Source organism: Ambystoma mexicanum, chromosome 2q (genome assembly GCF_040938575.1).
Source record: "Ambystoma mexicanum isolate Mex_15411 chromosome 2q, UKY_AmexF1_1, whole genome shotgun sequence".
In the NCBI taxonomy this organism is placed as follows: domain Eukaryota; kingdom Metazoa; phylum Chordata; class Amphibia; order Caudata; family Ambystomatidae; genus Ambystoma; species Ambystoma mexicanum.
In genome coordinates, this window is record NC_090924.1 from 818,879,609 (window position 1) to 818,904,436 (window position 24,828).

The window sequence follows — 24,828 nt, forward strand, 5'->3', positions numbered from 1 at the left end:
CATACGGTACCCCCTCGCTAATGATATTTGAAAGGCACAGACTGAGCGCCTGTCTGCGGACGGGCGCGGATGAGATCAGCAGTACCCAAACAGTCAGGGGGTATCTGAAATTGTACTATTGTGCCATATGAAAAATGCACAAGTTTAAAAAAGAACACATAAACACATTATAAGTACTAATAAGTAAACAATTGAACCTACACGTCTCAAACATTACCCATGCATTTAATTACCATGTAGAATGAAATGGATTATACCATAACAAAAAAAGATGTGCCTCCAACGTAATTACCTCACAGAAACTGTGCAGCCAGGAGCGACAGTAGACACACACACACAACAAAGACAAATTACAAGAAAATAGTAAGTGAACTTCATTTTTCTTATATGTGTGTGTACTTTTTTGTATGAGGTGCAGAAAAAATAATGTATTTCTGTTGTTTTGACACAGAAGCGTGCAGTACTTTGGAGTGGCTGGAGGAGAATTTTCTGCATGGGTAAATGTCGGAAGATAGCGATAATAATGGTACACACTTCTCTGCATAAGCAAATTAACAGTCAGTATTTTATGGGCATTTCACATTTATATATTTATTTTTAACAGACCAGGTAAAAAAAGAACAAAGTCCACCAAAGGACACAGAGCAAGACAGCCTCAAACGGATAGAAGAGAAAATGGACATATTAAATGAGAATTTTAACGGGTTAAGGCAATTTGTGGAGGAATACGTGAGAGGAAAAATAAGATATCACTTTCCAACCTGTACCTGTCCCCCTTCTCCATTTCCTAGTGAACCATCCCCAAAACCTCCAGAAGAGCATAGCATTTTGACGAAAACATCCATCCCTTCATCCCCTCACAACCAGCCCATGTTAAACCCCCTATATTTGTTTCAGTATCTGCTTCCCCTGTATTTCTCTTGATTTATGTATGTGTGTGTATTAAAACATTTTTTATGTTAGTTGTAGTGGAATGGTTTGGATCAAAAACATTTTTTAAAGAGTTCAAATATCCACGGACAGTGCACCTGTTCGAGCTGGCCGTAATCAATATAATATGGATGTTCTAAGGGCAATACAACTACCCGTACCATTCGCAACCAAGATGGAACTGATCTTAGAATGCACCAGCTGTCCAAGTTGTCCGTAAATGAACAGAATGGGGGCGTCCTAAGGCCATTATACCTCTCCATACTGGTCACAACCAAGATAAATCATGTTCTTAGAACACACCAGGTGCCCGGGATGTCTGCAAATGAACAGAATGGGAGTGTCCTAAGGACACTATTCCTGTCCGTACCGTCCGCAGCCAAGATGGAACTGTCCGTAGAACAGGCGCGGTGGCCGGCATTTCCGTAGTCAAACAAAATAGAGGTGTCCTAAGGACACTGTACCGGGCCGTACAGTCAGCCGAACATCTACGCACATGCGCTCCACACCCATAATACTGCGAACATCGCGCCTTTCCGTAACTGTCCGTCTCACTTGTGTCGCACTTTTAATTAGTTTCAGGACCCGAACACTGTCCGTAGAACCCCTACGTGCATGCGCACGTCCGTTACTATGCATTTGGTGTCCAGCGGGCACCCATTTCCTTCGCGGATGTGTTCACATCATCATGTGACCGCACCCACGCTGAGCGTGTGGCCTAATTTGTGCAGTTTGTCTGCTTCCGCAACATTTCAAAAGAACTTATACAGACATGGGAAATTATTTTACAGTATAAAATCACCATTTCACATGTCCCATACAATGGCCCTACCTTTCAACGTATTGTTTAGAATTTTTGCAACGCTTTTGAGTGATCGATATGGTCACGAGGCACACCCCTCCACCGCTATAAAAGGCCACACCCCCAAGCTCATCTTCATTGTACGTCTGGCTATAGCAGATTGAGTTTTGCTGTCTTTACTGCTGTAGCCAAGATTAGCCGACCAACCCTAATGGCATCCATGGCTGCTGTTGCTTCATTAGCCTCAGCACCACCCCCAAACCCTCCACCGCCATCACCTCCCCAAGGGCCTGCAGAGGGAAATACTTGTGAGGATGTAGAGAGCGAGGAAGAAGAGAATGAGGTGGAGGAACTCCGCAGTACAAGCACTCGCCGGGAGCCGTGGGTGTTGCGGTTTACCGTTTTTGGAAACGTACCAAAAGCATGTGCGAACCAGGTCAGGTGTAACCAGTGCAAGTTGGTGTTGAGTCGCGGGAGACCCGGTGCATAGAGCTTTGGTACGACAACCATTAAGCGACACCTAACTTCGTTCCACAGTGCGGACATTCGCACAGTGGTACCATGTGAAGAACGTAGTAGGTTGAGTTCCTCCGCAGCATCCTCTGTGTCCGATCCTCTCACCACAAGAGGCACTCCTGTGGGAGAGCGCATCTCTCCAGCTGCCTCACAGGCCATTCGCAATGCTGTTGACCCTTACCTTGCGAGGGTCACAATATGGTGTATGTACTGCGACGCAGTACTCTGCAGGGGGGAGAGTCTTTGAAGTGCTTTTGAGACTACGGCCACGGAGCACCAGAAGAACTGCTCCCTACCTAAGTAAAGCCCACCCTATATCTTTCTCACTCCACCTGCCCTTTTTTGTCCCCGCGGTTGGTATCCCTTCCTTACCCTACTTTACCCTCCTCTCCTAGTGTGTCGTGTGTAAAAAAATAAAAAAATGGAAAACAACTAAAATTACAAAAAAGGCTCTTTTCAGAGCCGCCTTTCTCAGTATAACAATGGAACTATGAATTGAACGGTGTAGGCCCCCACACATTCTCCGAGCACCAACACCCTGACTGTCTCCACCTCTGCCATCTTCACTACACGCACTGTCTTTCAACACAAATGAACAATGTGAACATCTGATTGGCTGATGTCTACAGTCCCCTTTCCATGCTGGATTTCCAGTAGAACCCTGTATGTGGCACGCCCTACCCGCGGACAAGCGCTGTGTCTGTGCAGCACGTAACTCTTAGCCAGTCCTTCTACCCTTTCCACATCACTCGCGAATCCATTCCCTCATTGGAAACAGCTAAGCAGTCACACAACCATCCACCAATCACATTCAAGATCTCTAAATCTAACTCCGTCATCAGAGTTCCGCTCTTCAAATGTACTGTTGATCACTATGAATGCATGTCCCCTATCATTGCAAAGCACCTACTTCAAAAATTACTGTGCAAGTGTCGCAGATTTCTACTTACAGCTACATGCATACGCACATGCATGAGTACAAAGTACAGGTATGCATATTTTATTCAGAAAACATGTGCAACCCTTATGATTTAATTTAAACAAATTAATGCCACTAAATCTGCATAGCCAATACATACCGACGCTCCCCCTTTAAGTGCAAGACTTCTGATATTCCATTGTGAAACCACACTACTTCTTACTGTCTCCCGCATAACATATACATACGTAACAACCCTTCCGATTTAGGTGGGAAACTCGATTTTCAATTAGGAAATGTCACAATTTTTTACTGTCATCCGCCTAAATTAATGCTACTTCCAATGCGATCGTATGAGAAAAATAAACGTTCCCGATTGCTGTGGTGACATCTCCCTCTGAGGTTCTCCCGATTTTTCGCATTTGTACTTATAATATGAAAGTAGTCACATTTTTCGCATCTACTATAATGACCTATCACTTATAAACCTCTCTGCTATGGACAACACAGATTAAAAAAAAGAAGGGAATTTCAGGAACTGAAAACTGTACTCATTTGCATTGCAGGTTCAACTAACAGACTGCAAATAACACATAAAGGCTGCACATAGGGAAATCAAATGCACACATGCACTGTGTTGAGATATCAAAGGAGAATACTCAGACGAAAGATGCAAAATGAACGTGTACATTAACATCACTGTGTTAAACACACAACGTTACTAACTTCTTCCTTTTACAATTGCAGTGAAGACTACTCTCCTGAAAATCAACAGCATCTAGACTGCGAACAACATATCCAAAGAAACCTGGTGATTCCACCAAAAAAAGTAAGCACAGTACTACCTTTATAGTCTTACTGTTCCTCAAAGAGACTGTGTGGGTTATTTATGTAATTTGCGCACCAAAAAAAACATTGATTTCTGAACCATTTTACCCACAAATCCCCATTTATTAAACCAAGAATAACAGGCAGAATGGCACACGAACCCCTGTGTTTTTGGAACACAAATAACATACAGAAGCCTTAGAATGTTCGTACTACAAAACAAATAGCTGTTTTAATTTTATACCATTACATTTACTATTAATGCTTCTCCTCACCACTAGTCCACTTTCTAATCTCATCTGAAGCACAGTGTAGAAATATACAAACAGAAAAATAGCCTTCCCAACTCATTGTAACTGCCCAATGCACATTCACACACCACCACAAACAGGTTCCACATCAAACTCATGCACGCATGCACACAGCACACATACATTGTAAAACAGACCAAACCATGCCTTCTTTTTTTTCAACAGACCCCAAAGAATGCCTACCAAAAAGCAAGTCTATCGAAAGGAACGCAGAAATAGAGCAAATGAAAATAAAAGTGTCCAAAGTAAATATCCATCTCTAGCAGAGTTTGTACAGAACGTTGAAAAAAAACAGCTAATACAGTCATTTAGCGAAACAAAGGAAGCTTCAACTACCGAAAATTTGGCTCCTTTATCAAAATGTGGCACGAAAAAGAAAACGCTTTACAAAAAATCGGCTACCAATACTGCTAACAATGCTGCTATGAATCCTGATATAGTAGCAAGAACCCATAGTAAAAAAAGTATTTTAGCAAAAATGTTTCACCACAGCGTCCTTCAGAATCTAATAAGAAGAGGAGCAAAATCATCCTCATCCCTGAAAACCTACCGTAGAAAATGAATCCTACAAGCTCTCGTAGACAGTGCAATCCTTCTCAAAAGGAAGTTATTTATTTTAGTGTTAAATAGGATGAAACCACTAACAAAACGAAGTGCTAAACTATAAAAGAAACTTCTCAATAAACGGAATGTCAACAAAAATAACTTCTTAAATATTTGTGCAGGTGAATGGAGTCACACAACAATCACAGAACCATATTTTAATGAAGAAGCATACAAACAAAATCAAACAAACACAATTGCCATCCACAGCAGTGGACGAGGGTATGAAAAATACCATCATGGAACAAGAAACACTGCTTACAAAAGTATCCCCTGAAAACTCAGAATTACCTCTCCATTCGACTGAACCAGACTGTTCAGTATACAAATGGCCGTACACGTCAATGTGTGACATTCCTAACAAATCTTTCAAATCTTTATGTCAGTTCCTCAATCAGTATGTGAAAGGTAAAGACAAAATCAAAATGAAACTGCTGCAAAATATGGTTATCTGTCCAGTGCACAAATCCACAGGACTACAAGGACATTCATTAGCCTGCATTTCAGGACCTATTTGCAAAAGCACCTTCCATGATATCAAAAGGATATCAATACATCATTCAAATGTAAGAAATCTAGTGTATAAACTGTAATATGCTAAAAGTCCAGCTTTAGAATTAGCCAATTTAAATAACACTCTTCTGCATGGTACACCCAAATACCTACAAGAAGAAATCAACCGTATCCAGAGAAAATATTTTGGAAGTGAAAGCCACTTACAAAATGCAATAGATTTGGAGCAGACTAGCAACAATTCTGCACATAGCAACCTTCTATTACACACATACAAAAAAGAAATACTAAAATTAGTACACCGGCTGAAGTACTAAACCATGTGTGTGTGTGTTGCCGCAGAACGTTTTACAAAAGGAACACAAAAACTATAGACGTAACATACAAAATAGAAGACAATTAAGATTCCAAATGTTTTGAATTTGCTCTCTACCTTTTAGCAGTAAACAAATACCAAATAAGTGAATCCCTAATATGTTGCAGTTACTGCACTACAAAACTGGATAACAACCAAACTCCTTCACGTGCTATCACAAATAATTTGGAATTATTCCCACTACCAAAACCCCTGCAATAACTCAATTTGTATGAGAGCATCATAATTCAAACAGTTCACCCATTTCAAGCAATAATACGCCTTCAACCAAAAACAGCAAAATTACCTCCCTCTGAATTGGTGAAAGGCATTTGTGGCAAAGTAGTTTGTTTGCCATTAGATCTGACAGAAAATGTACACACTCTAGGAGTGCAATATCCAACTGTCACGACCCCCATCTATAAGACCCCATGGCAAGCCCATGGGCCAGGAAGGGTCTCCACTAAAACCAGGCATCCTTGGCCTAGGCCTCCTTGGGGCCAGTCCTGGCGCCTCTGGCGCCAGGCTCATACTTGATAAAGGACTTGTATTGGGAACTACTTTATTTCAGTGTCAATCAACATGGAGGCATCCACATAGCTTGGCTCCTCGGAACTAAGCTATGCGTTATAGTATTTTTGGGTGTGGTACCATAGGAACTATTTTACCTGGACTACTTTCTTGAAGCTATTTAAACCACACCCGACTGGGATAACACGCTTCGCGTTACTTTGCAATACTGCAACGTGACGCTCACCGTGTTCAGCTGCACCCGTGAACCTCGGAAGAACAGCATCTGTGAAGGAGAAAAAGGACATCGTTAACAGCAGCAGCTTACCTGTAATTTCATCATTAGCTGTCCACGGCTCTTGAGATCAGCATCCTGGAACCAGCGCTCCTCCCGAACCAACAGATCTGCAAAAAGGGAAGAAACAAGGCTTTAGACATTTTTACAATTTAATGAATGGTGCCGAAAAGCTTCCCTCGCAAGCCGCTCCTCGACCAGCATCGCCTCAGGAATTCCATGCACCGGGTAAGCACCGCGACCTGTGGGAAGACAAGACAACAGGTTAGCAAGAGGCAAGGCATCAAAGCGCTGCGCTTAGCGCCTACTCACTGCATCAAGGCGCTCTAAAAACACCATTACTTACCGGCGAGACCCAATTCAGTCTATGCCACATATTGGACTTCCGTGCACCTAAGGAAGAGAAGAGACATTAGGGAAAGGCATGCAAAGACAATAATATAGCACAGCAATAGGACCTACCTGAAAGACTCAAAGCGGGCCGGCATCAGTGAAGTAACTCAATCGCAAACGCCCACCAAGCACAACGTGCCCCTGCCAAGAAGGCAGGACGGAGAACACACCTGCATTGAAAACAAGGTGAGGAGAGGTCCAGTGAGGCCGTGGGTATACAGGGTGGTGGTGGACTGTTTAGCCCAGTTGCCCAGTCTTGAACATTGCCCACCTGTATTCCAGGCAGAACTCTCCTGCTGGTCACACCTGGGAACTGAAGAGAAGGATACCTGAGTCCCAACTGCTGGGTGGCGTCCCCGTGGAACCAGGTGAGCGTAACACCAATAGAGCATTCTTTAATTGTCTTAAGTAAATGGTGTACCAACAAAAGACAAAAATATTTGCCAACAACTGGTGGACTTACATAAAATTAGACAAGCCTTGCAATATCTAAAAGACAATAACGAATACTACAAAGAAATAAATATTGAAGAAAGCTTAAGGGTAACAACTGAAATAATTCAAGAGTCATCAGAAACTGGTCAATTGGAACTTCTGGATCCTGCTGCAGTATCCACTATTTTGGACCATTACACAATTCATCCATTGCACTCTAATGAGAACATAGATGATGCACTAGAAACTTACCAAATGCGACAAACCAAAGGGTCACCAATGAGCATATGGGAAAAAAGTATAGAAGCACGTGCTTTTCCACTGCTATTTCCTACTGGCAAAGGTGGAAGATACGATGATAGACCCACTCAGATTACGGCATCAGAATACAGCTAATTACGAATGTATTCTCAAGATCCCAGATTTAGACAAAATGTAGAATACATATTCCACCTACTTTTTGAAAGTGAACTAGCAACCCTATGTTACGGAGTTGCATACATATTGAAATCTGGAACCCACTTTCAAAATATGTCAGCTACGGAATTAATACAAAAAGTGCAAGAAAAAGATGAGGTTTTACAATCAAGTATAACAAATCTGTTTGCAAACAAAAAACATACTGGTTCTGACGGCACGGAGATGTACGTTGTATGATCAGAAACCTTGGACTGCCCACTTGGTTTGTTACATTAAGTTGTGCAGAGTATGCATGAGAAGATTTACATGATTTCCTAAGCATATCAAACAACTACAAAACCAACATAGATATACTAACACCTGGAGAACTTTGCTCTCTAGATCCTGTTAATGTGTCAAGATATTTCCATCATCATTTCATTGCTATGCTACACTTTATTTGTAATAGAACTGTTCCTCCCCTCAGAGAAGTACAACACTTCTTTTGGAGAAAAGAATACCAAGCCAGAGGAGCACCACATATTCACATGCTTTTATGGATCAAAGGTGCACCTAAATTTGGTCAGGACAGTGATGCCACTGTTTTGCCGTTTATCTAAAAATATGTCACTTGTGAAATCCCTTCACAACGGACACATAGCGACCTTCATAGACAGATTTTACAATTTCAAAGACACAAATGTGGCAAATATTGTCATCACAAATACAAAAGCAAAGGGAAATACTACACCAAATGCTGCTTTGGTTTCCCTAGACCAGTTACAGAAACAGGTTGTCAGGTTTCGTGGGATTTGGATGAATGTGGTGGAATGAGGATATGATTAACATAAAGTATGGTTTGGGCCTTAACTTTCTGTGCAGAGTGTGGAGAGCTTCCCAAGTCAAAATGGAGAATTACAAAAGGATCAGTGATTGGTCAGAAGTAAAAGAAAGGCATTGTTGGAACATTCTAAACCGCCTTTCATTGTCAGAAGCCCAGCTGGAAGGTCTTATGTTTGAAGCTCTTAAGATTTAAAAACTTTAGTTAGGCCTTTGTGCCTAAAATTAGTTATTTGGACCAGGAAAGTGTTGGAGAATTAAGAAGAAACTTAGAAAACGTTCCGGTGAAAGAAAGAAGCAAGCTAAGTGAGTTCATTATCTTTTATGGAATTTCATGATTTTCAAGCAGGAGTTAAATATCAATACCATTAATTAACTTGTTCCTGTTTTTCTTAGTTTTTGTTTAAATAGTAGTTCATTTCGTTCTTTCAAGAATTTATTTTTGAACCTCTAGAACTGTATTTAAATTTATTGAACTGCGTCACATTTTTTGCACCTGGCAAGTTGGAGTGTGGAGGTCTGTTTATCATTTTAGCGTTGTGTGTTTTTTCGGCCGTATAAAAGATTATTGAGTATTGTACCATTTGACGGTAACAGTGCTTTTCTTAGCGTCGGACTAGCGTTAGAAATCTTACACTGTCTGCGCAAGTGACAGTGTGGTAGCCACGCGTCTCCGAGGCGTTATGTTTAATTTACTAACATTCTAACCTGGCGCATGATCATCACTGGGCTGCCTCTTCAAGGATTAGTGTCCGGAACTGAGGAATTTCTTCTTTCATGTTTGAACAATTTATATTAAGAAGAGTGGAATACTATTCCTTTACGCATGCGCCCATGCCAGTTTCATTTTTGAACTCAATTCCTTGTTCATGTGTGCTTCCATTTTAGAAGGAGTAAACAATATCTTCACGCATGTGCATATTCTGGTTAAAGGAACGCTTCTTTTATGAGCGATCTTCTTTGCAAGCAAAAGATCCAATTAATGAACACTTTTATATATTCAGGAAACAAACAATTTTAAATTGAATAGCCAGAGTGTCATTCTTGGAATTTGTGTTGAAGCTAGAAACCAATACAAACTACATGTATAATATTTCCAGCGGGTTGTTTGGGTAAAAGACATTTGAACTGCTTGAAGATTAACTCATTAAACTGAGAGAGATTAGCAGTTTTTTCAAAACCCAATTGAAGAAATTAGTAAGAACATCTGAGACTCTATTTTTATGTTTTCTTCAGTAGAATTCAGTAGAATTCACACACGTCCTCTACGTTATTCACAGAGGATAATCAGGTATGGTGGCGTGTTTATTTACTTAAATTTATAAAGAGAAGTCAGAGCCAAGGAATTCAAAGGTTAGTGACTAAAGTGAATTTGTTGAGCAAAACCTGAAGTTTATTATTTTGTCCCATTTTCCCCCTTTCCCTTGGGGGTGCTCTCAACTGAACTGTTTGATACCAGTTAAGATGTTAGCATCCAAAGGGGACCGCGGGGGTTCAGCAGCTTCCGGGGACAACATCAGATTTGAGAAAGCCTGACACAGGTGAAGTGAACAACTTCATGTCTTCAGTTCGACATAGTGTTAAAGGTAAATCACCTAAAAACACGTATTACATAAAAAGAAAAGAAGAATCAAAATATATCAATGATTACAATGAAATCATTGCCCTCTTATGGAATACACACATAAATGTGCAGTACATTGCAGACAATTCCACTGCAGTTGCACGATATGTTACAGCCTACTTAACAAAAGCAGAAAAAACAGAGCTTCAAGACCTCTGAAATGAGCTATCATCAGACAAAACACTATCTCAGAAATTGTACAGCCTAGGAATAAAAATGCTGTCTCATAGAGAATGTGGCACCTATGAAGCTGCAGATCGTTTAACTGGTACTGCTTTGTATGGAAAATCAGAAAACATAGTATGGCTAAGTCTTGGTCCTGCTAAGTCTAGAAAAAGAGTTCTGAAATCACATGAGGACATAGAAACAATTGCCAAAAATTATCCCAACAGCCAAGACATTTTAAAAAACAATTTATTGGACACATACGGCCTCATTACGACCCAGGCGGTAAGTTACCACCTGGGTCGTACCTTTACCACCATGGCGTAAACTACGTTTACGCCATGGTGGTTGGCGGACTTACCACCCCATTCCGAGGTGAGTGGGGCGGTAAATCCCCATTTCCCATTTACCCTTCCCCATTCCCATTTTTGCCCCATAGGGCATAATGGGAGTCGGGAAGGCGCTAATTATGCCACCGTAAATTACGGTGGCGTAATTAGCTCCATGGTCCCTTAGCGCCATGGATTTTAACGCCTGCAAAAAGCAGGCGTTAAAATCACCATGGCACTAAGGGACCTTGTAATCAGGCGTTAAGGGTCGGCGCCGTTTACGGCGCCGTAAACCCCTTAACGCCTGAGTCGGAATGAAGCCCTCCAAACAGGAGTACCGCTTTGGAAACCATGTGTCTATACCACATAGCTCAAAACTTTGCATACAAAAATAATAAGAAACCCGATGAAAGCAAAGGTGGATATAGAGTGACAGATTGCGAAGGCAGCTTAGTGAAACTTACCAAACAAAGCTTAATTAATCATGTCAAATTGTCATTAAAAACTCCTCAACAGAAAGAACTATATTGCATGTCCCTGCTACAACTTTTTAAACCATGGAGAACAGAAGAAGAGATACTAGATAAGTATGACTGGTATGAAGATGCTTTCAAAGCAAATGAAAGCACTATTACCGATGTGAAATTTACGCAGTACAAAACAATGTTGCACAATGAACAGCAACACGAAGAAGAACTTCAGGCCCAACTAGATAAGGACACTTCCAACAGTAGTCAACCTTCTGTAACAGGAAGTCAATAACCACTAGGACAGCCACTAATAGAAAATGAGGCAGAATTAGATATGACAGAAGTGGAAAACACCATGTGTCACTATGAAGAAGATACAAAAGACTTAACTGTACTACAATCAAAACTTAACAAAGATCAACGCACCATTTTTGAAGAAGTAACAAAAGAAATTGCACATGGTGTACAACACGAAACTAAAGAATGTACCTGCCAAAATTAAAAAACCTACACTGCTGTATGTCAGTGGTGAAGCTGGGTCAGGAAAAGCATTCTTAATCAAAATCATCAGCAAGTTCCTTCAACAATTGACAAACAACAAACTGTCAGCTGTTGTAACTGCCCCCACAGGTTTAGCTGCCTACAACATAGGTGGTGTCACTTTACACTAATTACTACTCCTTTCAGTAGAACACAAAACAAATTAGACTATTACAAACTTTCTGCAAAAGCTGCAATGGAACTACGCAGAGTATTAAAACAAATGAAAATGCTACTAATAGATGAAGTGAGCATGGTCTCCCACCTAGTGTTGGCTTTGATTCACCTAGATTGCAAGAAGTACTTAAAACAAAGTATGAAGAACTCTTTGCAGGGAAACACATTATCTTTTTCGGAGATCTTCTACAATTGACACCAGTGAAAGGTGAACCTATTTTGAAAACCTTAGGACACAAACTCTGCCGTAAAACTGTTGGCAGCATAGGAAATGTCAACCTTTGGCAACATTTCCAAAACAGAGAATTAACAGAAAACATGCGTCAATCTGCAGATCTCACTTAAGCCAACATTTTAAAAAGTATTAGAGTTGGTGTACTATCTCAAGAAGCACAAGCAATATTGAAAAACAGGCACATTCATGCACTTTATGCCGATAACGCATGTGCTACTGATGTTATGGAACAATTAGCGCACAAAAATGTCAATTGTATGGCCTTAATGCCAACTCTTGCAAGCTGTTTCAAATTCAATGAAACAAGTTAAAAAAAGAAATGCAACCAATAATGGAAATTTTCTCCACAGACAAACTGGACGTACATGGTATGACACTACCCATGTGTCAGCAAGCCACAACAAGACTAAATACCTTAGAAAATTAGATCTCCAACACAGCTGGGTTGGAAAAAATATTAAAATGATCCTTAAATTGTAGGGTAATGCTTAAACGTAACCTTGACGTGGAACAAGAGCTAGTTAATGGGGCACTGGGTACAGTTGTTGGCTTTCAAACATACCCACGTGACAACATTCAGTTTGTCAATATTCGCTTTGACAAACTTTCAGAAGTGAAAAGGATAGGGCGCTCAACAGCTCGAATCCTTCTCTTCAAAGCATGTATGTACGTAGAGGACAATTTTCTCTAACTCTTGGATATGCAGTCACATTCATAAATCCCAAGGTCTTACCCTAGACAAAGCATTGATAGATATAGGAAACACAGTCTTTAAAGAAAGCATGAGCTACGTAGCACTATCACGCTTACGTACACTTGACGGTCTATTACTAATCAACTTTGATGCAAGTGAATGCTGATATTCCTTGCATTTTAGAATGCAATAAACTGCGTTCACTTTACACCCCCCATCTGAAATCATATATTGTTCCACAAAAATGAAAACGTGGTCAAAGAAAACTAATTGAAACAGAAATGCAACAGAATCTGACGGCAAATCCTTCAAAGAAAACAAAAGAAGCTAAAACTTCATCAATTACCACAAGCAAAGAAGAACCTATTAGGGAAAGTAAATCAGGTACTTCTTCAAAGAAGGAACAGAAACTCCTAAAAAATCACCCAGAGACAGAACTATCTGGTCCATTCAAATTTTCAAATGAAACTAGTGTAAGTTGCTACGCAAATGTAGCAATGAATATTCTATTTCAATTGCAACCAATTGTTAACAATATTTACTTACACAGTACAGACCAATTGTGTTTGCAAATGTTAGTCCTTCATAGAAATGCAGCAAACAATCCTGACAACACGTATAGTGTTCACGGAATATGACAAGAATTGGACTACTGTGCTGGAATGGTGAGATTCACTATAAACTCACAAGAAGATCCACAAGAATTTCTAATCTAGTTGCTACAAGTACTGGAAAACAAAAACATACCTATAAATGAAATCTTCCAGATTTCATACACGTGGAAACATACATGCACTCTCTGTAACAATGTGACACAGGAACAAATCCCAAATGAGCGATTTGTGTATGTATCTATACCTAATTGTGAATCCATCCCATTTCAGCAACTTCTACAGAATGCAAACCATGGCAGATTATGTATCTGCAATTCAGATAATCGCTCCACCTTACTGATACAAACACAGAGTAACTACATAATACTTATGCTTCTACGTGTTAGGACACTTACCTGGCCTTCTCGTCGCATCCGTCCCCGGACGTGGCAGTTGTACCCATATTACCGGCTTGGGAAGCGTGGCTGTGGGCAGCGGGACGGCGCTCGACACCTTCGCTTGCATGCGCGAACCTCGCGGGTAACCAGGAACGGGCAGACAAGCTTGTGTTCCAAGCCTCGTTCTGGTGCCCGCTCGGCCACTACGCATGCGCAGCCCCGCTAGCGTTCCAAGCCTCGCTTTCGTGACGGACGCTGTAAATAGCGTCCGGCCCTCTACAGATCGCGTCTTAACGCGGTTTGTTCCCCACTTACCGTCGCTTGGTGCCCTTGCATCAGGTTCCTGCTCCTTGGCTCCTGCTTCCTTGTCCGGTTCTCTGGCCTCTCGGGCTGCTTTAGCTCCTGTTGGGTCCCTTCCTTGTGGTTCCTGCCTTCCAGTTTCCCCTCTCCTCCTGGGTTCATTTCAGTTGGGATTAGTTTCCCTTGGCTCTGTGGCCCTTAGGAGGTTGTGGGTCCCCCCTCCTGGCTTTCTCCCCTCTCCTTGGGCCTTCCTGTTCCCTGGGTTCCACTCTCTTACTGATCTCCTTGTTTGCCTGGATCTTCCTTGTCTGTTTGGCTCTGGGTGCCAGCCCTCCTGATTATCAACTGCCTTGGAGGATCGTGCCTGGATATCTTTGAAGACCTTCTCAATCCTCCAGTTTGTGAACCTCTACCGGACCATACCAGCTCAACACCTCATCACCTCCCTGTCAGTGCTTGCACTGTCCCGGCGTCACTTTAATCCGCAGGGAGGTGAGCCAGTGGCGTCGGGAGGTCATTCCAATTCATCCCTGTTCCATTAGGGTTGGGTCGGGGTCGCTTCCTAGCGGTTCAACTTCTGCATTCTATTTGACGGTCTACCAGTCTGGCGTCACCGGCGAGACCAGCAACTGAAACTTCAGGTACGCAGCGCTCCAGAGACGCACAGCTTAACACTACGTTACAATGCAGATGGTACCAAAAACAACTGCAAGCTGACTGGATTCACCCACAGTCAAGTGTCACTTGGTAAGAAAACCTTTACAACAATAGGTATTATCTACCACGCAGGAGCCATAACCAATGCAGGTCACTACACTGCATATATTAAAAAGAAATGTGGATGGTTCGAATGTAATGATAGGACCATTACTCTAAAGCAGAGATTGCCAGCTAATCTTACAAACGCGTATTTAATCTTCTTAAAGCCAAAATTTAATAACTAATGGGTACTTCAACATTAACAAAAATTCAAGTGAAAGACTATAAACAGTTAGAATACGCCAACAGGTATCTAACTGCCCAAGAGTGTATAACAACCACACAGATAAATGAATACCACAGATCCGTAACAAAAACTACATAGTTGGAATACGCCAACAGGTATCTAACTGTTTAAAAAATCTGTAACAAGCCAACATGCATAACATTAATCAGAAACAACAAGTAAACACTCAAAGGAAACAAAGACATAGTTTGTAGCATAGCAAACAAAGGGTTTTTTAAATCCGACAAGTATTTTTTCCCCCAGACCCAAGGATTTGAAAAACAAACACAGAAACTGAGCAAAATGCACAGTACACTGGTTTGTAAACTAAATATGAGGGAAGAAAAAGCTAAAATGTCTATTGTACAATGTAATAAGTCTTTAGAAAATACAAACACCAACATGCTCTTTTCTTTTATTACAGAAATTAAAAAAGATATGTCCGCCAAGTACTAAAGTCATGTAAGAAATATATCGAATCTCAACAAAGTAAACAGTAAGTATCATTTCACACATGTCATGCATATTCGAATCCATACGGCTGATCTATGGCAGTAATATGGTCTAGTGGTTGTAGGCAGGGCCTAGAGTCTTGGAAGTATAACCTACGAACTACCCCTGCAGACAAGCAACCAAGACTGTAGGTCCAAAAGCATGGTGGCTTATAACTTCACTGCTTATAACTTTGGTCTTGGGTGCATAGTCTGTAGCCCTGCACCTAAGACTCTAGGTCGTGCACACAACTACCGCACCACATCACACCCATGCTGACTTATAACCTCAGTGCTTATAACTTCAGTCTTGGGTGCATGGCCTTTGGCCATGCACCCAAGACTCTAGGTCCTGGCCACAACCACTGCAGCATATCACAACCATTGTGGCTTATAACTGCAGTGCTTATAAGTTTGCTCTTGGGTGCATGGCCTTTGGCCATGCGCCCAAGACTCTAGGTCCTGGCCACAACCACCACAGCATATCACACCCATTGTGGCTAAAAAACTTCACTATGTATAAATTTGGTCTTGGGTGCATGGCATCCGGCCATGCACCCAAGACTCTAGGCCCTCCACACAAACACCTCATCAATATGCGATACTATGGGTGTATCTATTGCTGTTATATGCTGCGGTGGTTGTGGCCAGGGCCTAGAGTCTTGGGAGTATGGCCTACGGCCAAGCACCCAAGACTCTAGACCCTGGCCACAACCACTGCAGTGTATCACACGCATGGTGGCTTATGAATCAATAGCACACCCATAGAATGACACATTTTAACTGCAGCATACACTCAATTTGCACCCAGGACTGTAGGCCATGCCCACACCTACCAGATACATAATCGATCGTATGGGTGTGATGTACGAATGTGATATGCTCCAGTGGTTGTGGGTAGGGTCTACACTCTTGGGTGTATGGCCTACGGCCTGCAGCCATGCACCCAAAACTCTACGTCCTGCCCACAACCACCGCACTATATAAAACCCATGGTGCCTTATAACTTCAGTGCTTATAACTTTGTTCTTGGGTGCATAGCCTTCGGCCATGCACCCAAGACTCTAGGTCCTGGCCAGAACCACCACAGCATATCGCACCCATTGTGGCTTGTACCTTCACTACGTATAAATGTGGTCTTGGGTGCATGGCTTTCAGCTTTCAGCCATGCACCCAAGACTCTAGGCCCTCCCCACAACCACCTGATTGATGTTTGATACTACGGGTGTATCTATAGCTGTGAAATGCTGCAGTGGTTGTGGCCAGAGCCTAGAGTCTTGGGTGTAAGGCCATAGATGAACAAGTTACTTCTTACCTTGTAACATTCTTTCGATGGGATGTTCCTCCGACGTATTCCTTATCTTTGATAATACGTTTCCAGCTTGCTGGCCTCGGAATTTTTTTCTGTAGAGGGCGCTGCGCGTTGACGTCCGCCGAGTCAATGTCCCTTGACGGCCACCGTATCGGCGCCAACGTCACCATAATCATAAATATTTCATAAATAGCCATGCGCTGTGTCCGTTGCTCAGTTCCGTTTTGTAGCATAAGAAAAGTCATGCCTGAATTGGTTATTGACCTTGAAGGAGTGTAAGCTGCAACCACAAGGGAAGTATTACTGCGGGGATGGATGGGAGGGGTGATAAGGAGGAACATCCCGTCGAAAGAACGTTACAAGGTAAGAAGTAACTTGTTCTTCGAAGGGATTGTGTCCTCCGACATATTCCTTATCTTTGATAGACTCCCATAGCAGTGGCATGTAATTGGAGGTGGGAGTAAGAATGTTATGTATCCCTTTAGATATGGACTGAATGTAATACGGCCTTACCAAATCTGGTCTCTTGACTAGTGGAGGAATCCAGGTTGTAAAATGTTGTGAATGTATGTGCGGACGACCATGTGGCAGCCGCACATATGTCTCGGACCGGTACCCCTCTTTGGAGAGCCGAAGAGGCTGCGATACCCCTGGTTGAATGAGCCCTAAGATTTTGGGGTGGCTCTTTCCCTGCCAGTTTGTAACATTCCAGAATGGCCAAAATAATCCACCTGGAAATGGTTTGTTTTGTTATGGGTAGTCCCAACTTGTGACCTGAGTATCCTACAAACAGTTGGTCTGCTTGCCTGATCCTAGCCATTCTGCTGATGTAAAAGCTGAGAGCTCGCCTTGGGTCCAGCCTATGTAGCCTTTCTTCCTCTTTCCCCGGATGGGGGGAGGGTAGAATGAAGGTAAGGTAATTTTCTGAAATTCCAAAACCACCTTTGGGAGGAAATTAGGCTTCACCTGTAGGACAACTTTGTCCTTGTGGAAAATTCTATGTGGGGGTTTACAGGAGAGAGCGTGTAGCTCGCTCACCCTCCTAGCAGATGTTAGTGCTACCAATAGGACAGTTTTAAGCGTGAGAAATCTCAACAAAAAAGAGTGAAGTGGTTCGAATGGAGTGCCCATTAGGAAGTTTAAGACTAAATTTAAGTCCCATAAGGGAACCTGGAATGGTTTTGGAGGATAAACATTAGTTAATCCGTTGAGAAATTGTATCACTATGGGTAGTTTGGAATACAATGGTTCCTCCGCAGTGCGCTTGAAGATAGAAAGCGCTGCGAGATAGCCTTTTACAGCGCCAACTTGAAGGCCTGAGTTTGCCAAGTAGAGTAGAAACGATAACACCGTTGGTGTACCACATGAAAAAGGGTCGATATTCTCTTCCCTACACCAGCTGCAAAATTTGTTCCAACGGCAGCGGTATAAAGACTTTGTTGCTGGCCTTCTGGCCGAAAGCAACACCTCCATGACGTCATCAGGGAGATCCCAATCCTTGTACCTCACCCTTTCGGAAGCCAAGCGTGAAGGTTAAGGGTTCTGGTGTCTGGATGGAGAACCTGACCTCCCTTCTGCGAGAGAAGATTCTCTTTGAGTGGAAGACGGATTGGAGGGCAGATGGACATATCTAGAAGGTCCGGGTTCCACGTTCTCCTGGCCCAGTCCGGGGCAATTAGGATCATGGTTTTCCGGAATCTTCTCAACCTCCTGATCATTTGAGGAATAACAGGGACTGGTGGGAACGCGTAAAGGAGTGGAAATTCCCAGTCCACTACGAACGCGTCTCCTAGAGCTCCTCTCAGGGGAAATTCCTTTGAACAGAACAGATCGCACTTCCTGTTTGTGCTTGTGGCGAACAGATCCACCTGAGGGGTTCCCCAAAGGGTGAAAATCTCTTGAAGGACTTCCTGAGCTAACTCTCAATCGTGGGAGACTGTGCTCTGCCTGCTCAGAGCATCCACTGTCAAGTTCTTCTCTCCGGCTAGGTGGACTGCCGATAGAGAGATTCCTTCCCGAATTGCCCAAAACCAGAGCTGCATTGCCTCTCTGTACAGTGGCAGTGATCCTACGCCTCCTCTTTTGTTGAGGTAGTGCATGGCCACCGTGTTGTCCGTCATTATCAGGACATTTCTCCCCTGTACTGATGGCAGGAAAGCTTTCAGCGCTAGTCTGATCGCTCTCTGCTCCAAGAGGTTGATGTGTAGTCTGGACTCCGATGGAGACCAACGACCGCTGATGGTCAAGTCATTGGCATGGGCTCCCCACTCCGTGAGTGAGGCATCTGTGAATACTGTTATCTCCGACCATGGTTGCCAAAACAGTTCTCCTTTCAAGATGTTCTCTGGATAGGCCCACCATTGAAGGTCGCGGGCTACTTTGTCCGGAATCCGGAGGAGATCTGTCATTCTCCCTGAGAATTGCGACCACTGAGTTCTCAGTGCCCACTGAAGGGATCTCTTTCTCAGACAAGCCTCTGGCACAAGGAAGATGCAGGATGCCATGAGGCCTAGCAACCTCAAAAAGTCGAAGGCTGGGAGACATTGGGCATTTTGAAACTTGTTGACCATCTGCAGAATATCTTGAGCCCTCACCTCTGGTGGCGAGGCTTTTCCCAGGGAAGTGTTCAGGACTGCTCCGATGAATTGGAGTCTCTGTGATGGTATCATCTGTGACTTCTTTAAATTGAGGGAGAAGCCCAGTTTGTGAAGGAAGTGGCAGACATAATTTAGCTGGATCTGAGCTTGTTCCGAAGATACAGCCCTGATCAGCCAATCGTCCAGGTAGGGATAGACGTGGATCCCTTCCCTCCTTAGACTCACAGCCACGACCGACGTTAGCTTGGTGAAGACCCTCGGGGCGGAGGTCAGCCCAAATGGCAGAACTCGAAATTGATAATGAGAGTCGCCAATTGCGAACCTCAGGTATTTCCTGTGTTTGAGATGGATAGGCACATGGAAATAAGCATCCTGAAGGTCCAGGGATAGCAGCCAGTCCTGGAGCTGGAGGGCCTGAAGGATCTGAGAGAGTTACCATCTTGAACTTGTCCTTCCTGAGGAACTTGTTCAATTCTCGTAAATCCAGGATGGGTCTCAGTCCTCCGTCCTTCTTTGGTATGAGAAAGTATGGGGAGTACCAGCCCTTGTTCCTGTCCGCTACAGGTACTGGTTCTATGGCACTTTTCTCTAGCAGGTCTATAATTTCCTGCAAGAGGAGCGGATCTAGAACTTTTAGAGAGCTGTGCTCTGGTGGATGACTCTGAGGGATGTGTAGAAAGGGTAGGCAGTAACCCTGGGCAACTGTCTCCAATGCCCAAGCATCTGACGTTATAGCCTGCCATTCCGTCAGATGGTGAGTTAACCAGCCCCCTACAGGTGTCTTGGTTGGAAAGACCTCAGAGTGGTTTGGGGCCGGCTGATGCAGATGCCGAGGATAAAGAGGCACCTGCTTCTGCTGCAGCCTTAGTACTTTTGACCCATCCACCTCGGGTGGATCTCCTTTGGCCTCTTTGAGCCGGCTGTCCTCTGCCTTTCCCGAATGCGGAATAATAGCGAAAGGAATTTCCTCTTCCAGAGGTTCCTGAGGGGCGAAAAGGAGTTTGGCGGATTGCAGGTCCTAACGATTTTGCCGCTGCTTTAGATGTTTGCAACTTTTCCAGACTGTCATCAGCCTTCTTTCCGAATAATGAAGAGCCGTCAAAGGGCATATTCAAAAGTCTGGACTGTACATCTGGAGCAAAGCCAGACTTTCGCAACCACGCATGCCTGCGGATTGTTGTACTTGCCGCCATGGCCCTGCTGATACTGTCAGCGGAATCGATGCCAGTTTGAAGTGACTCGCACATGGCATGTTTGCCATCTTTAATAATGTTAAGGAAGGCTTCTTTTTCCTCTCCTTCGGGTATGCAGTCAGCCGCTGATGAAGCACACTCCCACAGTGTGTGACTGAACCTGGCGAGCGCACAGGTGGTGTTGATGGACTTCAATGCCATACTACAAGCAGAGAAGACTTTCTTCGCCATAGAATCGTACCTGTTGTCATCTCTATCCTTTGGGACAGTAAGGTAAGCGGTCCTACTGCTAGATGAAGTTGCCGCTTGGACCACCAGGCTCTCTGGAGTCGGGTGTTTTGATAAGTATTTAGGGTCAGCAGCCGCTACCCTATACTTGGCTTACAATCTTTTATTGACCGCAGGGATAACCTCAGGAGTTTCCCAATTAGATGTAATTTTCCTTTGTAAAGATGCATGGAAGGGGACCACAGGATCCTCCTGTGGACCTTTGTCTAATATGTCTGTCAGGTCATCCTGTTGAAAAACAGGCGAAGGCGCAGACCAACCCATAAATTCAATAATTCTTGCCATAAGGGTTCTATAGGGTGTTTCGGCAAATTCCCCTGGGTCTGGCTTAAAAAAATTCCACTTCTGGGGAAGTGTCCAGCCCACTTGCCTCATGTAGTGGCTCCTGTAGGTCCTTCAACCTTCTTTCCTCAGAGGTGAAATCCTCTGAAACAGGCAGTGTGGTCCTCTGCAACCCAAAGGTTTCCTGGTCAGAATCTTCCCCCTCTTCATAAATTGAAGATAGTTCAGGGTACTCTGACCTCTGAAATGGTGTGAAACCCATCTCTAAGGCATAAGGAGCCAAACTCGTCATTATTGGGCGAGAAACCGTCGATGTTGTCGACGCCGATGTGACAGGCTTCGAAGGCGCCGAGAACGGCGTCGAGAAAACTGGAAGAGGTCTCGAAGAACTCGAGAGGATCGGAATCCTACTCAAGGATGTCGACGACGGTCTCGGCATCATGCCGGAGGCCCTTGGAATCACCGTTGGTTGTGGAGTAGCCTTGGTCTTTTCTTTCATCGGCGTCAATGTCGGCGTCGACGTTGGCGTCGAGTCGATCGACTGATGCGTCGAAGAGCCCTTCGACAACGGTGTCGATGGCGCAGATCCATGCGTCGAAGGTATCACCCTCAGCTGTCTTCGAGGGGGTCGAGGCCGCTTCCTCAAAGACGCTTAACATTTTCCTTCTGAATTCCTCCCACTCAGCCTGAGAGCTGTGTTTTGTGGGACAGGAGACCCTTTCCGGGGAAACAGAAGACGACGAGGAAGGGGATCTTCGACCTCTCTTCTTTGAGTGTCTTGATCTCGACGAATGGTGGGAGCTACTTCGAGATCTAGAATGGGAATGTTTTCGACGGCGAGGAGACGAATGCCTCGACTCAGCTGAAGAAACCTTCGAGGAGGTTTTGACTGACTTACCTCTCTCGAGCTTCCCCTAGCGCTCCTTCAAGGCTTTCGCCGTCATGGACATGCAGTCCTCACACTCTGAACAATGGTGGTCGGCTCCCAAGCACCACAAGCAGATCCTGTGTGGATCCGTTATCAACATTTTTTTACCGCAGTCTCGACATTTCTTGAAGCCGGATCGCGGCGTCGTCGGTTCCGATGAAGATGCCATCGAGAACGAGTTGGTATTTATTTGAGTAGATATAGAGGGTTATCCTGACTGAACTGAGCAATGACGTTCCGAGGCCCCACGAAGCGCGGAAATACGGAACTGAGCAACGGACGCAGCGTGTGGCTATTTATGGGCATGGTGACGTCAGCGCCGATACGGTGGCCGTCAAGGGACATCGACTCGGCGGAGGTCGACGCTCAGCATCCTCTACAGAAAAAATTTCCGAGGCCAGCAAGCTGGAAACGTATTATCAAAGATAAGGAATACGTTGGAGGACACAATCCCTTTGAAATTTGAATGTATGGGTGTGCAGTATATAAAAACCATAGTGGCTTATAACTCCAGTGCTTATAACTTTGTTCTTGGGTGCATGGCCTTTGGCTGTAGGCCCTAGGCCACAACCACTGCAGCATATCACACCCATGGCGGCGTATAAATCAATAGCACACCCATAGAAACAAAAATGTTAACTACGGCATGTACTCAATTTTAATGTTCGCTAACACCATGCGTGTCCTTGGAACAGTTTCAAGTTGCCTGCGCACAGCACGGACTGAAGTACTATCCTTATGAGACCCCTCATTTTTAGTACTTACAAACATCCCGCACAAGGCGGGCATAGGGAATACATCATTAACACCTGCCGCCTAACCAAATACAGTATTTCACCCATCTCTTACTCTCTGAACCTCCCCAATCACTCTGACACACCAAAAAAGTTTCCGAAACAGCATTTCGCCTCTGGTCGCTGCTGCGCTGTCGGCGGATCCAAGATGTCGGGCACATCCAAACAATCTGACGCACATCATGGCTCACTGCAGCCAATCGGCGGAGATGCTGTGTGTCTGCGGTCATGACGCCAGCCCCTTAGCCAATCGCTATCAGTGTGACCACAGAGCGGACATAGATATCACTAATTTTTTTAGGCCTACTTTTTGGTCGTTTTAAAAGAAACTACTGGACGGATTGTCACCAAATTTACAAAAGCACGCTTTCGGGACCACGCCCCTGCCGCTGCCACAAATTTGGTGAAAATCCATCCAGCGGTTTGGCCTGTAGGCATGCGCAAAGTTTTTCCCCCATTCAGTCTATGGGAAAAAATACGTTTCCCCCCCAGACCAAACATCACCAAACTTTGCAAAACAATTCAGTGGCCCATATACTTTTTTTGCAAAGTTTGGTGAGGATTTGTCCAGGGGGAGCGGAGTTATAAACCGCCCAAAAAGTGCTCTTCCTATGGAAACAGCAACTTAACCATAACTACACAGACACAACCGTGGCTGTGTAATATGCACTGTAGAGCTGGATGAAATGTTAGATATGACTCAAGGTAAACTGTGGAAAAAGGTATTGGGTCTAGCAAAATCTATTTCTAACGACATAATTCGGCACAAATTGGGATTATTACCTCTTTCGGCCAAACGTAATTGAAGGCAACTAAATAATTACAGGAAAATGTTGAGCACCCCCAGAAATTCTCTCTATGTGGATCTGAACAAAATGATTGATCTTAGATCTCTTCCTGATCTATCCAAATTCGTTAATTCTTGATCCTTGAAGGGACAAATATATCTAATGAAGATCTCATATTATGTTTACCTGCCAATAAGCGCAAATTCCAATTGTTGACCTGGTGCTTGCAATCAGATCGCATAGGAAATTATAAAGCCTATAAGGAATATGCAGTATTTAGAAGAAGAATGGGTGACTTGCCCAGATATATACTTCAATTTCCGTGTTTGGCTGCAAGAAATCTATATATGCGATTTCGTTTAAATCAGTTTTGCACATATGAACGTATTAGTAGCTGGGCTGAATATAAGGAAAAATTTGGGGACCCAGGCATGGAATGTCGCTTCTGTCATGATGTAGGCACAGTTGAATCTCTGAAACATGTGGTGATGTATTGTACTTATTTTGAGGAGCTTAGAATTAAGTATTTTGGGAGCCATTGGCATTCTGGCTCGGAACTCTCGAGGCTTGCACTATGGAACAAATGCATGTGGGGGAATAGTATTAATCTACTCATCGGTGTAACGAACTTTCTCAAAATGTTAGCTCAACGAATTGCAGCTCTAAATGATTTGAATTTCTGATTTTATTATAGTGTTTTATCTGTTTTAATCAAACTTATCTTTTGTTCTGTAAATTTGTGTATGACTTAGCAAGTATTTTAAAAAGAGAAATTAAATTTTATATACTTTTTCTAAATGAATGTTTAAATTGTAAAGTTTCTATGATGAATCAAACACAGTAAAATAAAAAAAAATAGGAAGAACCCAAGTGTTACCTGGGAGGGTCAATCAGAAAGGAAAGAGGTCAGAGGTCAGCCAGGCCAAAGCCTGATCAGTGATACCCAGGTTGTTACGGAGACGATTGAGCAGGATGGTATGGTTGACCATGTCGAAA